This window comes from Budorcas taxicolor, chromosome 21 (genome assembly GCF_023091745.1).
Source record: "Budorcas taxicolor isolate Tak-1 chromosome 21, Takin1.1, whole genome shotgun sequence".
NCBI classification, from domain to species: domain Eukaryota; kingdom Metazoa; phylum Chordata; class Mammalia; order Artiodactyla; family Bovidae; genus Budorcas; species Budorcas taxicolor.
Genome location: NC_068930.1, coordinates 5,003,193 through 5,016,468, shown reverse-complemented (window position 1 = coordinate 5,016,468; position 13,276 = coordinate 5,003,193).

Genomic DNA, 13,276 nt, shown 5'->3' with positions numbered 1-13,276 from the left:
TTTTGTGCACTTCCCAGGTCTAAGCCACTCAGGTTCAGGTTCTTGGGTAATCCACAAGGGCACAGACTCAGTTGGGCCTGCGTTTTGTGCCCTTCCCAGGTCCGAGCAGCTTAGGCGACCAGGTGCTTGGTGAGTGTACTGTTGCAGGGGGTCCCTACATCTCAATCACCTCCCCAGTCCCAGCCACTTTGTTTCCAGGGTGCACCGTGAGAGCACTGTCTCAGATGTGATGTGTATCTCCTTTGGGGAGCTTATCTCAGGCTGTGACCCTACTGGCAGATGTCAACTGTCTAGGATCCCAGGAAGATGTGGTTAGCAACTGGGAGCCTGCTAACAGTTTGGTGGAGGATGCCAGTCTCTGAGGCTGAGATTGCAGTAGCCCCTTGCCTTCTAGCTCTGGGTGTGGCTCTCCTACTTCTCAGCCTCCAGCTGGGGTGGGAGGGAGTGAGGGGTGGAGGAGCCTGTATGCAGCTGGCTAGCTCTCCTTTGGTACTGGATCAATCCTTTGTTCTGTAAGCAGGCCAGTGTGCACGTTAAAGCCTTTCGCAGGAAAATTCTCTTTCTTTTCTCTCTAGCAATCCCACAGTTTGGGTTGCTGTCTCACGTTAGCTCCCTCAGATTGTCCTCAGGGCACTCAGGCCTGGTCCTTATCCTAAGCACTGATTATGCAGCCCATGCCTCTCTGTCCAGCCCCCACTCCCAGGTGGCATACACAAGCGTCTGGGCTAATTCTCCACTGGCCCTTGTGGTTAGGTGTGTATTCTGCAGGTTTTTTTTTTCTTCTCCCAGTTACATTGCCCTCTGAGAGTGCAAAACTCCCTACAGACCCACCAGTGAAAGGGTTTCCTGCTGTTTGGAAACTTCTCCTCCTTCACGACTCCCTCCCCAGGACGGGTCTCTGTCCCTAACTCTTTTGTCTCTCTTTTTGTCTTTTATATTTTGTCCTACCTTCTTTTGAAGAGATTGGGCTGCCTTTCTGGTGCCTGGTGTCCTCTGCCAGCATTCAGAAGTTGTTTTGTGTAAGTTGCTCAGCATTCAAATGATCTTTTGATGAATTCATGGGGGAGAAAGTGGTCTCCCCATCCTATTCCTCCACAATCTTGGGAGGAATCTGAAAATTTTTTTTTATAGCTCAATTACAAAAATGTAGATGCAACCAAGATTGACATGTTGCATTTGGTGACTGCACCTTCTCAGTCCTTTTTGATCATGATATTTAGAAGAGACCAGGACAATTGCCTCATGAGATGTCCAAGTTCTGGATTTGATGGTGATGTCATTTGTGGCATCATTTGACACTCTCAACTAGAAGTCAAAACAAAAGGTGCACTTGGATTTAGTGTAGACATTTCCACCAAGAATACTTTAACTTGGCTAAAATATTTCCCATTTTAAAACTGTGCCAAATTGGGTTTGATAGCCCCAAGAATACAATGAGGTCATGTTGTAGCCATGTTGAACATCTTCCTGACTCCTTTGTCTGTGTCTGAGTGTCAGAACTATGGTAAATTACTTCACTGAAAAATCCATGAACATCACCACTGTTCTAGGTGGTGGAACAGTGCAGATATGGATTCCAAGATGTTTTTGAATCAAAATAACCCTGAAGCTTCCGTTTAGCACTTTAGCTTCTTGAGTTTTCTTTAGCAATGACATTCACATTGTCATGTAACTAGCACCAACATCCATCTGTCTTCCAACTGCTCAGCTTCCCAAACTAAAACTCTGTACCCATTAATGGACAACTCCCCATTTTCTTCTCACTCCCCAGCTCGTGGCAACCATTCTGCTTTCTATCTCTATGGGTTTGTTTTCTTTAGGTACTTCGCATAAATGGAATCATACAATATTTGTCCCTTTGTGACTGGCTAATTTTCACTTAGCATAAAGTTCTCAGAGCTAATCCATGCTGTAGCATGTGTCATTCTATTTTAAGACTGAATACTATTCCATTGTATATATAGACCACATTTTGTTTATCCATTTATCTTTTGATGAACTTTTGAATTATTTTCTTTTGGCTATTATGAGTAATGCTACTATGAACATAAACGTGCAAATGTCTGTTTGAGTTCCTGCTTTTAAACCTTTGCAGTATATACCTAGAAGTGGAATTGATGGATTTTATGGTAATTTTATGTTTTTTTTTTAAACTTATTGAGAATAATCATAACCTTCAAGTGTGGCAAATGAAAGTATGGTGAAATTTCTATACATAATATTAAAGAAATCACAAAGACAATTTACACATTTTAGTTAAGGTCACATTTTCCTCAGGTAAATAGAGTCTGTGAAGCAGCTTCTTGATCTCAGTTTCTGAGACCAGCATCTCAGTGATTGGTGCATAATCTTCATAAGGACCCATGTAAAGGCTTCCAAAGTGGGCCAATCTGCAGGGAATAGTCCAGGCAGATGGACAGTGAATTATGAGAACCAATAGAACAGATGACATAAACATTCATCAAAGCTGCCAGGTCCAGCAATGTACAAATTCCAGAGGTGTTATTAATAGGATGAAAGGAAGTAAATTTTAGCTACTGGTTCAGATATGCTAACTCAGGGAGAAATCATGCCGACTTTGAGAATGCAACTCTCTACATTATACTGGCCATCTTTTTTTTTAATTATGGTAACAGAGAACTCAGCATGTCAGAAACTGGGCCAGTCTCTCTCTCTTTTTTTGAAATTCATTTTTGGTTTTTACTCAGACTAATCTGAGGGAATTTACTCTTTTATGTTGCTGGAAAAGGGATTTCTGAAGGAGGAGAAGAAACTGAAATCTGAAAGAGGAAAAAAATAACAAAGAAAACAAAAGAAATGGAGATGAACCAGCATCTAATAAGTAAATGGATAGCTTTACATGTATGTATATGCCCTGTAAGTATCTATTTCTCTGGAACCAGTGAGTTCCAATGCCAGCAGATACTCTGAAAACTGTCACTGAACTCTGCAGCAGGAAGGCAGGGAACAATCAGCCAGTCCTCTGCATGATCAAGGTGGGGGGGGGTTCCTAAAACCCAGTGACAGGACAGGGAAAACCAGCAGCCTGCCTCTGCAAATAGGAGAAACTGAATTATTCACTCTGGAAAATAGAGTCATCCAGAGATCATGAACTCCTTAATGCAAAATTCAAACTTAAACTGAAGACAGTAGGGGAAACCACTAGATCATTCAGGTATGACCTAAATCAAATCCCTTAAGACTATACAATGGAAATGACAAATAGACTCAAGGGACTAGATCTGATAGAGTGCCATAAAAACTATGGATGGAGGTTCATAACAGTGTACAGGAGGCGGTGACCAAATCCATTTCCAAGGAAAAGAAATGCAAAAAGGCAAAGTGGTTGACTAAAAAGGACTTACAAATAGCTGAGAAAAGAAGAGAAGCAAAAGGCAAAGGAGAAGAGGAAAGACACACCCATCTGAATGCAGAGTTGCAGAGAATAGCAGGGAGAGATAAGAAAGCCTTCCTAAGTGAACAATGCAAATAAATAGAGGAAAACAATGGAATGGGAAAGATTAGAGATCTCTTCAAGAAAATTAGAAATACCAAGGGAACATTTTATGTGAAGATGGCACAATAAAGGACAGAAATGTCATGGATCTAATGGAAGCAGAAGATATTAAGAAAAGAGAGCAAAAATACACAGAAGAACTATACAAAAAAAGATCTTAATGACCCAGATATGGTGTTATCACTCACCTAGAACCAGACATCCTAGGGTGTGAAGTCAAGTGGGCCTTAGGCAGCATTAGCACAAACAAAGCTAGTGGAGGTGATGGAATTCTAGCTGAGCTATTTCAAATCCTGAAAGATGATGCTGTGAAAGTGCTGTACTCAATATGCCAGCAAATTTGGAAAACTCAGCAGTAGCCACAGGACTGCAAAAGGTCAGTTTTCATTCCAATCCTAAAGAAGGGCAATGCTAAAGTATTCAAAGAGATGGTTGGATAACATCATCAACTCAGTGGACATAAGTTTGAGCAAACTCTGGAAGATAGTGAAGGACAGAGAAGCCTGGTGTGCTGTAGTCCATGGGGTCACAGAGAGTTGGACATAACTTGGGGACTGAACAACAACAAGAGACACTTTGCTCACCCAGCTTAGGATCTGAGAATCTGGGGTTAAGATGTTCTCCAGACACAGTGCTCAGGGAGCTGTTGACCCATATACCATCCCAACAGAACTCTGATTCTCCATGAACAGCAGCAATCACCAAGCAGGACGTGAGTGGCTGAGAAGGAGGACTATAAACAGAAGTCCCTTCAGCATGAGAGAGCTTTCCTCCTGAGGCAAGACTAGATCACAAACACCAGCATGGCCTTCTTCCACTGTTTTAATTTTCACTCCATTGCTCACCACGTGGATAATAGCTGGAGTCACACAGAGGAGCTTCTGTTCACACAGATGCTGCACCATCCACAAGCCCCTTCACATGCCACTTTTTCTGCCATATAGAATCAACAGCAAAGACCAGATGGGGCCCTGCATATCTTTTCAACAAAATTAGACACACTTTTGCCTTACTGTTCCTGCTCTTCTTGACCCCTGGCTGTCAGTGCTCTTTCAGCCCTGGGAACCATCATAGCATGGAAACTCAGGTCTAGGGAACAAGGCTGAGTGTCTGCTGCTGGGGTCCATGATGCCCAGGATACTGGTGGGGACAGATGGGGCTTGACTCAGTTCCGTTCTCACCGTGCTTCCTCCCTCCTCAGCAGCTGCTGCTAACACTCCCTTAAGCTCTCCTGGGAGACAACTGGCTACACTGTGGGCCCATGTCTCTCACCTCACTCTGGTCCTAGGCACAGATGCACTGGACAAAAGGCCCTTCTGCAGAGGTAATCCGCATGACTTTTTATATCAAGTGTTACAGCATCTCCTGAAGAGGGCCTTAGTGTAGAAAATGAGGCGCACAATTGGGCACATGATAATTGCATGCATAGTCCATGTAAATTGTCCCTGATGTTCTCCCAGCGACCACTCAGGTCACGTGTAGCACTGGGATCCTTTTTGTGAAGTTCAGGCCTAGAAACAAGTGATCTCTGGTTTGTTCTTTCTATATATCTGTTCATTCCCTCACATCTCTATCTGAGAAATGATGGCTGGGCTCTGAAACTCTGCCTTGCTTCTGCAGTCTCTCTCAGCTTTGGATAATGAGATTTGGATGTACTGGAAGACTTTCTTTAAAAATACCTGCAGTACCTCCCTATAAATCATGGTCCATTAACCTGTAACTGCTTTTGGAACATCCCAAGGTTCACACAGAAGCTTTATTTTCTAAGGTGCTTAAACTTATACGATTGAAAAGAACTATATAGACAAAGAGTGCTCAGTTGCTCATTTGTATCCTACTCTTTGCAGCCTCATGGACTGTTGCTCACTAGACTCCTCTGCTCATGGAATTTTCCAGGCAAGAATACAGGAGTAGGGCCATTTCCTACTTCAGGGGATCTTCCTGATCTAGGGATCAAACCCACATCTCTTGCATCTCCTGCATTGGCAGGCTGATTCTTTACACTATACCATCTGGGAAGCCCATACACAAAGGGAGAAGATGCTAATGCTAACATGACTTTTTTGATTCAGTATCCATAGTCAGAACTGACATTTATAACCCAAATTATTATAAATGTTTCTGTTTAATTTTTCCCAACTATAGAAGTAATAAATTGTTCTAGCAATGATAAACTGAGCAATTCAGACCAGCTCTTGTTCTAGGAAAAACTAAACTATTTGGATGGTGCTAAAACATATCATCTTAAAAACATCCAAAAGTTATATATGTGGGCATGCTGTCACTTCAGTTGTGTCCAACTATTTGTGACCCTGTGGACTGTAGCCCACCAACCTCCTCTGTCCAGGGGATTCTCCAGGCAAGAATTCTAGAGTGGGTGGCCGTGCCCTCCTCCAGAGTATCTTCCCAACCCAGGGATCGAAACCAGATCTCTTATGTCTCCCACATTGACGGGAAGGTTCTTCACGACTAATGCCACCTGGGAAGCCCCATCCAAGAGCTAACTGGAGAGTAAAGAACCATTCAGATCACACTTTAAAAGAAGACAAAAACCAGAAAAGGTAAGCCAAAGACTCAGAGGTATTTCCCCCTAGGAATCTTCTCTATACACAAACAGCAAGAAAACTGATTTTTAGGTCAGAAGGAATTCAAGTCAAAACCCCAGGCCTCCTAAAATAGGACTGCAAATAGACTACATCGACACAGAGTCAGGGCTCTAAAGGCCAACACTTCCAGGGTGAGAGTAAAGTGGACATAAATAAACCTGTGTCTAGACTTGCAGCTTGCCTTTGATCTGTCTATGTGCCAAAGGAACCTCAGGCTTTGAATAGGATATAAGGAGTCCTAGCTGAGAGGTACATACCAATCCTGACATAGAAATAGATGCTGCATCCAGAAATTGGAGTACTGTCTTACTATTAAAAGAGATTATGCTGGAGAGTAAACTCCAGGATATATTTTTTAAGGGGAAAGAAAGATGGAAAAAATCTGTCCCATGTAGCATGCTTCATTTATTTGGTAAGGGTAGAGGTAAAATATATACATATTACATGTAATATATAGGTATGTATGTATATGTAAGCTTATATTTTTGAATACAAAATAAACAATAGATTGTTCTCAGTTTAGTGTGTTTTACAAATTTGACTTTGGGGTTATATGTTTTCTCCAACTGAGCTATTTCAAATCCTAAAAGCCGATGCTGTCCTAGTGCTGCACTCAATATGCCAGCAAAATTTGGAAAACTCAGCAGTGGCCACAGGACTGGAAAAGGTCAGTTTTCATTCCAATCCCAAAGAAAGGCAATGATAAAGAATGTTCAAACTACCACACAATTACATTCATCTCACACACTAGTAAAATAATGCTCAAAAGTCTCCAAGCCAGGTGTCAACAGTACATGAACCATTAACTTCTAGATGTTCAAGCTGAATTTAGAAAAGGCAGAGGAATGAGAGATCCTATTGCCAACATTTGTTGGCTCATCAAAAAAGTAAGACAGTTCCAGAAAAACTTCCGCTTTATTGACTATGCCAAAGCCTTTGACTGTGTGGATCAAAACAAACTGTAGAAAGTTCTTAAAGAGATGGGAATACCAGACCATCTTACCTGCCTCTTGAGAAATCTGTATGTAGGTCAAGAAGTAACAGTTAGAACCAGATATGGAACAGTAGACTGGTTCCAAATTGGGAAAGGAGTACATCAAGGTTGTATATTGTCATACTGCTTATTTAACTTATATGCAGAGTATATCATGCAAAATGCCAGGCTGGATGAAGCACAAGCTGGAATCAAGATTGCTGGGAGAAATACTAAAAACTTCAGATATGCAGATGACACCAATCTTATGCAGAAAGTGAAGAAGATCTGAAGAGCCTCTTGATGAAAGTGAAAGAGGAGAGTGAAAAAGTTGGCTTAAAGGTCAAAGTTCAAAAAACTAACATCATGGCATCCAATCCAATCACTTCATGGCAAATAGATGGGGAAACAATGGAAACAGTGACAGACTTTATTTTGGGGGGTGCTCCGAAATCACTGCAGATGGTGACTGCAGTCATGGATTTAAAAGATGATTGCTCCTTGGAAGAAAAGCTAGGACCAACGGTGACAGCATATTAAAAAGCAGAGACATTACTTTACCAACAAAAGTTTTTCTAGTCAAAGGTATGGCTTTTCCAGTAGTCATGTATGGATGTGAGTTGGACTGTAAAGAAAGCTGAGCACCAAAGAATTGATGCTTTTGATTGGTGGTGTTGGAGAAGACTCTTGAGTCCCTTGGACTGCAAGGAGATCCAACCAGTCACTCCTAAAGGAAATCAGTCCTGAATATTCACTGGAAGGACTGATGTTGAAGCTGAAACTCCAATACTTTGGCCACCTGATGAGAAGAGCTGACTTATTTGAAAAGACCCTGATGCTGGGAAAGATTCAAAGCAGGAGGAGAAGGGGACGACAGAGGATGAGATGGTTAGATGGCATCACTGACTCAATAGACGTGAGTTTGGGTAAACTCCAGGAGTTGGTGATGGACAGGGAGGCCGGCGAACTGCGGTTCATGGGATCACAAAGAGTCGGACACAACTGAGCAACTGAACTGAACTGAACATTTCATTGTGCCCTAGTGGCTCAGTGGTAAAGAATTTGCCTGCCAATGCAGGATAGGCTGGTTCAGTCCCTAGGTCAGGAAGATTCCCTGGAGAAGAAAATGGCAACCCATTCTGGTACACTTGCCTGGGAAATCCCATGGACAGAGGAGCTTGGCAGGCTGCAGTCCATGTAGTTACGAAAGAGTCGACATGACTTATCAACTAAAAAACAACAGCAATTCTGTTTCATTAATCATTATGTCTATTTCTATGACAATACCATGCTGTTTTGATTACTGTAGCTTTTTAGCATTGTCTGAAGTCTGGAATGGTTATGCCTTCAGCTTTAGATTTTTGTTTTGTTTTTTTGTTTTTTCCTGATAGCTTCAGCACGTCTGGTTCAAAATTGGGAAAGGAGTAGGCCAAGGCTGTACACTGCCACCTTCTTGTTTAACTTATCTGCAGAGTATATCATGCAATATGCCATGCTGGGTAAGTCACAGGCTGGAATCAAGATTGCTGGGAGAAACATCAGTAACCTCAGATATGCAGATGACATCAATCTTATAGCAAAAAGCAAAGAGTAACTAAAGGCCCTCTTGATGAATGTGAAAGGGGAGAGTGAAAAACTGGCTTAAAACTCAACATTTGAAAAACAAAGGTCATGGCATCTGATCACATCACTTCATGGCCAATAGATGGGGAAACAATGGAAACAGTGACAGACTATTTTCTCGGGCTCCAAAATCACTGTGGATGGTGATGGCAGCCATGAAATTAAAAGACATTTATTTGCTCCTTGAAAGAAAAGATAAGACAAACCTAGACAGTGTATTAAAAAGCAAATGTATCATTTTGCCGACAAAGATTCATATAGTCAAAGCTATGGTTTTTCTAGTAGTCATGTATGGATATGAGAGTTGGGCCATAAAGAAGGCTGAGCACCAAAGAATTGATGCTTTCAAACCGTGGTGCTGGAGAAGACTCTTGAGAGTCCCTTGGACTGCAAAGAGATCAAACCAGTCAATCCTAAAAGAAATCAATACTGAATATACATTAGAAGGACTGATGCTGAAGCTGAAGCTCCAATACTTTTGGCCACCTGATGCAATGAGCTGACTCACTGGAAAACACCCTGGTGCTGGGAACGATTGAGGGCAAGAGGAGAAGGGGATGATAGAGGATATGATGTTTGTATGGCATCATCAACTCAACGGACATGAGCTTGAGCAAACTCCGAGAGATAATGAAGGGCAGGGAAGGTTAGCATGCTGCAGTCCATGGCGTCACAAAGAGTCAGACAACAACTGAGCAACTGAACAACAACGACGACGTGGTTTAAGGAGATTCATATGGGTGCCGAGTTGACAATGGGTGAAATTGTGATGGATAATTTTATGTGTCAACTTAGATGGATCATACTACTCAGATATTTGATCAAATAGCTGGATATTTCTCTGAAGGCCTTTTTAAGATGAAATTGACATTCAAATTGATAGACTTTGAGTAAAACAGATTACATGCCATAATGTTAGTGGACCTCATCCAGTCAATCAAAGCCTTAATAAAACAAAGACTGACTTCCCCTGAGCAGGAAGAAATTCTTCCAGATGACTGTCTTTAGGTTTGAACCGAAACCCTGCAAATTTTGGACTTATCAAACTTCACAATCACATGAGTCAATTCCTTATAATAAGTATCTATATGTGTGTGAATGTGTGCAAACACACATCCTGTTGGTTATGTTTCTCTGGAGAATTTCCTAATACACTAGAAAATCTCGCTAAAAGAAATGAAAAAGATTGAATAAATGGAGAGCTATTCCATGTTCATAAGATTGAGAAGATCACATTGTTAGGATTTCAATTCTTGCCATATTGCTTGATGAATTCAAATAAATCCTACTAGTTTTTGTTCTTGTGAAGAAAATAGACAAATTCATTAAAAAAATAGTATGTGAAAATGGAAAAGAACTAGAAGAAACAGCACATTTAAAGAAGAAAAGCAAAATTCAAGAATTTAAAGATGTTTTAATGTTACAGGAATTACAGATAGAGTGGTAGTGGAAGAAAGATGGGTAGAGAAAAGCATAACCCATACGCAGTCTAAAAATAGACACAAACATGACTTATGCCAAACGTGCCACTGCTAGTCAGTCAGAAACAGATGGTGTTTCTAATAAATAAATCAATTAGCTATCTGTTTGACAAAAATAAACCTCAACTCCTATCTCACATTTTAAACAAAAGTTAATTCAAGGTGGATCATTTATCTCAGCATAAAAACTAAAAAAAACCCCTAAATTTTAGGAGAAAGTATAGTAGAATTTCATAATGCTGTAGAAAGCACAAACCACAGAAGAAAAATATGGCAATCTGGACTCTTAAAATGAAGGCCTTTTGTTCAACAAAGGACATCATTAAGAAAAGGAAAAGTCAAGACAAATGGAAGACTATCTCTGCAATAAATAAACATGATAAAAGACTCATCTAGAATGTATAAATAATTCCTATGAATAAATAATAAAAATATTAACAACTCAAATAAAAATGGGCAAAAGACTTGAACATGCAGTTTACAAAAGAGTATATCCAAATGCCCGATAATCATATAAATCAATGTTCATCATCATTACTCATCAGGCTTCCTTCAGTTCAGTTGGTAAAGAATCCATCTGCAATGCAGGAGACCCCAGTTTGATTCCTGAGTCAGGAAGATCCACTGGAGAAGGAATAGGCTACCTACTCCAGAATTCTTGGGCTTCCCTTGTGGCTCAGCTGGTAAAGAATCCGCCTGCAGTGCCGAAGACCTGGGTTCAATCCTTGGATCGGGAAGATCCGCTGGAGAAGTGAAAGGCTACCCACTCCAGTACTCTGGCCTGGAGAATTCCATGGACTGTATAGTCCATGGGGTCGCAAAGAGTTGGACACGACTAGGGGACATTCACTTTCACTTTCATTATCATTACTCATCAGTGAAATGCAAAGTTTGGCAATACCAAGTACTGGTGAAGATTTGAGGCAAGTTACACTTTCATACTTGGATGAAACATAAGCTGGGTCAATAACTTGAAAATTTGTCCCCGAACACCAGGTTGAACTCCCTGCATCATACAGCAAACTCCCACTGGGTATCTATTTTACATGGTGACGTACATGTTTCAGTGCTACTCTTCAGTTTGTCCCACCCTCTCCTTCTCCTGCTGTGTCCACAAGTCAGTTCTCTATGTCTATGTCTCTATTGCTGCCCCACAGCACCATTTTCCTGGTTTCCATATACATGTGTTAATATATGATATTTGTTTTTCTCTTTATGACTTACTTCACTCTGTATAACAGGCTCTAGGTTTATCTACCTTAGTTCAACTGACTCAAATTCATTCCCTTTTATAGCTAAGGAATATTCCTCTGTGTGTGTGTGTGTGTGTGTGTGTGTGTGTGTGTGTATACCACAACGTCTTTATCTATTCATCTGTTGATGGGCATCTAGGTTGCTTCCAAGTCCTGGATATTGTAAACAGTACTGCAATGAACATCAGGGTACATGTGTAAAAGTATCTTACATCTTAACTGAAGTAATTGCTATCATTTTCACTCAAGGAAAATTTTCCTTGAGGAAATTTTTCAGTATGTCGAGAGCTCAGGTGTGCATCCATTTCTGGCTTCTCAAGCAGGGAGAAAAACACAGCTATGTGGGACTGACAGCAGCCACAAGCCAGCTTTGACCATGAAAGTATGAGCATAGTCCTAAGTATTCCAAGACAGATCTTGCTGGCACCTACATTGGTCTATTCTGAGGAATCTTTTAAATAAGACTCCTGGCAGCAGGCCCCTGTTGTTCAGTCACTCAGTTGTGTCTGACTCTTTGCAACCCCATGACTGTAGCACACCAGGCTTCCCTGTCCTTCACCATCTCCCAGAGCTTGCTCAAACTCATGTCTTTTGAGTTGGTGATGCCATCCAACCATTCCATCCTCTGTTGTCCCCTTCTCCTTTCATCTGTGTTTCCCAGCACCAGCACCTTTTCAATAAGTTGACTCTTCACATCAGGGGGCCAAAGTATTACAGCTTCAGCATCAGTCCTTCTAATGAATATTCAGGGTTGATTTCCTTTAGGATTGACTGGTTTGACCTCCTTGCAGTCCAAGGGACTCTAAAGAGTCTTCTCCAACACCACAGTTCAAAAGCATTAATTTTTCAGGGCTCAGCTTTCTTTATGGTCCAACTCTCACATCCATACATGACTATTGGAAAAGCCATAGCTTTGACTAGATGTACCTTTGTCAGCAAAGTGATGTCTCTGCTTTTTAATACACTGTCTATGTTTGTCATAGCTTGTCTTCCAAGTAGCAAGCATCTTTTAATTTCAAGGCTGCAGTCACTGTCAACAGTGATTTTGGAGCCCAAGAAAATAATCTTTCACTATTCCTATTGTTTCCCCATCTATATGCCATGAAGTGATGGGATAGGATGTCATGATCTTTGTTTTTTGAAAGTTGAGTTTTAAGCCAACTTTTTCATTTTTCCCTTTCACCTTCATCAAGAGGCTCTTTAGTTTCTCCTTGCTTTCTGCCATAAAAGTGGTGCTATCTCCGTATCTGATATTATTGATATTTCTCCTGTCAATCTCGATTTCAGCTTGTAATTCATCCAGTCTGGCATTTCACATGATGTACCCTGCATATAAGTTAAATAAACAGGGTGACATTATACAGCCTTGCTGTGCTCCTTTCCTGATTTGGAACCAGTGTGTTGTTCCATGTTTGGTTCTAACTGTTGCTTTTTGACCTGCATAAAGGGTTCTCAGAGGGCAGATAAGGTAGTCTGGTATTCCCATTTTCTTTTTTTTTTTTTTTAATTTAAATTTATTTATTTTAATTGGAGGCTAATTACTTTACAATATTGTATTGGTTTTGCCATACATCATCATGAATCCATCACGGGTGTACATGTGTTCCCCATCCTGAATCCCCCCACCTCCCTCCCCATCCCATCGCTCTGGGTAATCCCAGTGCACCAGCCCCAAGCATCCTGTATCTTGCATCCTGTTTCTTTCAAGAATATTCCACAGTTTGTTGTGATCCACACAGTCAAAGGCTTTAGCATAGTCAGTGAAGCAGAAGTAGATGTTTTTCTGAAATTCTCTTGCTTTTTTCTATTATCCAACAGATGTT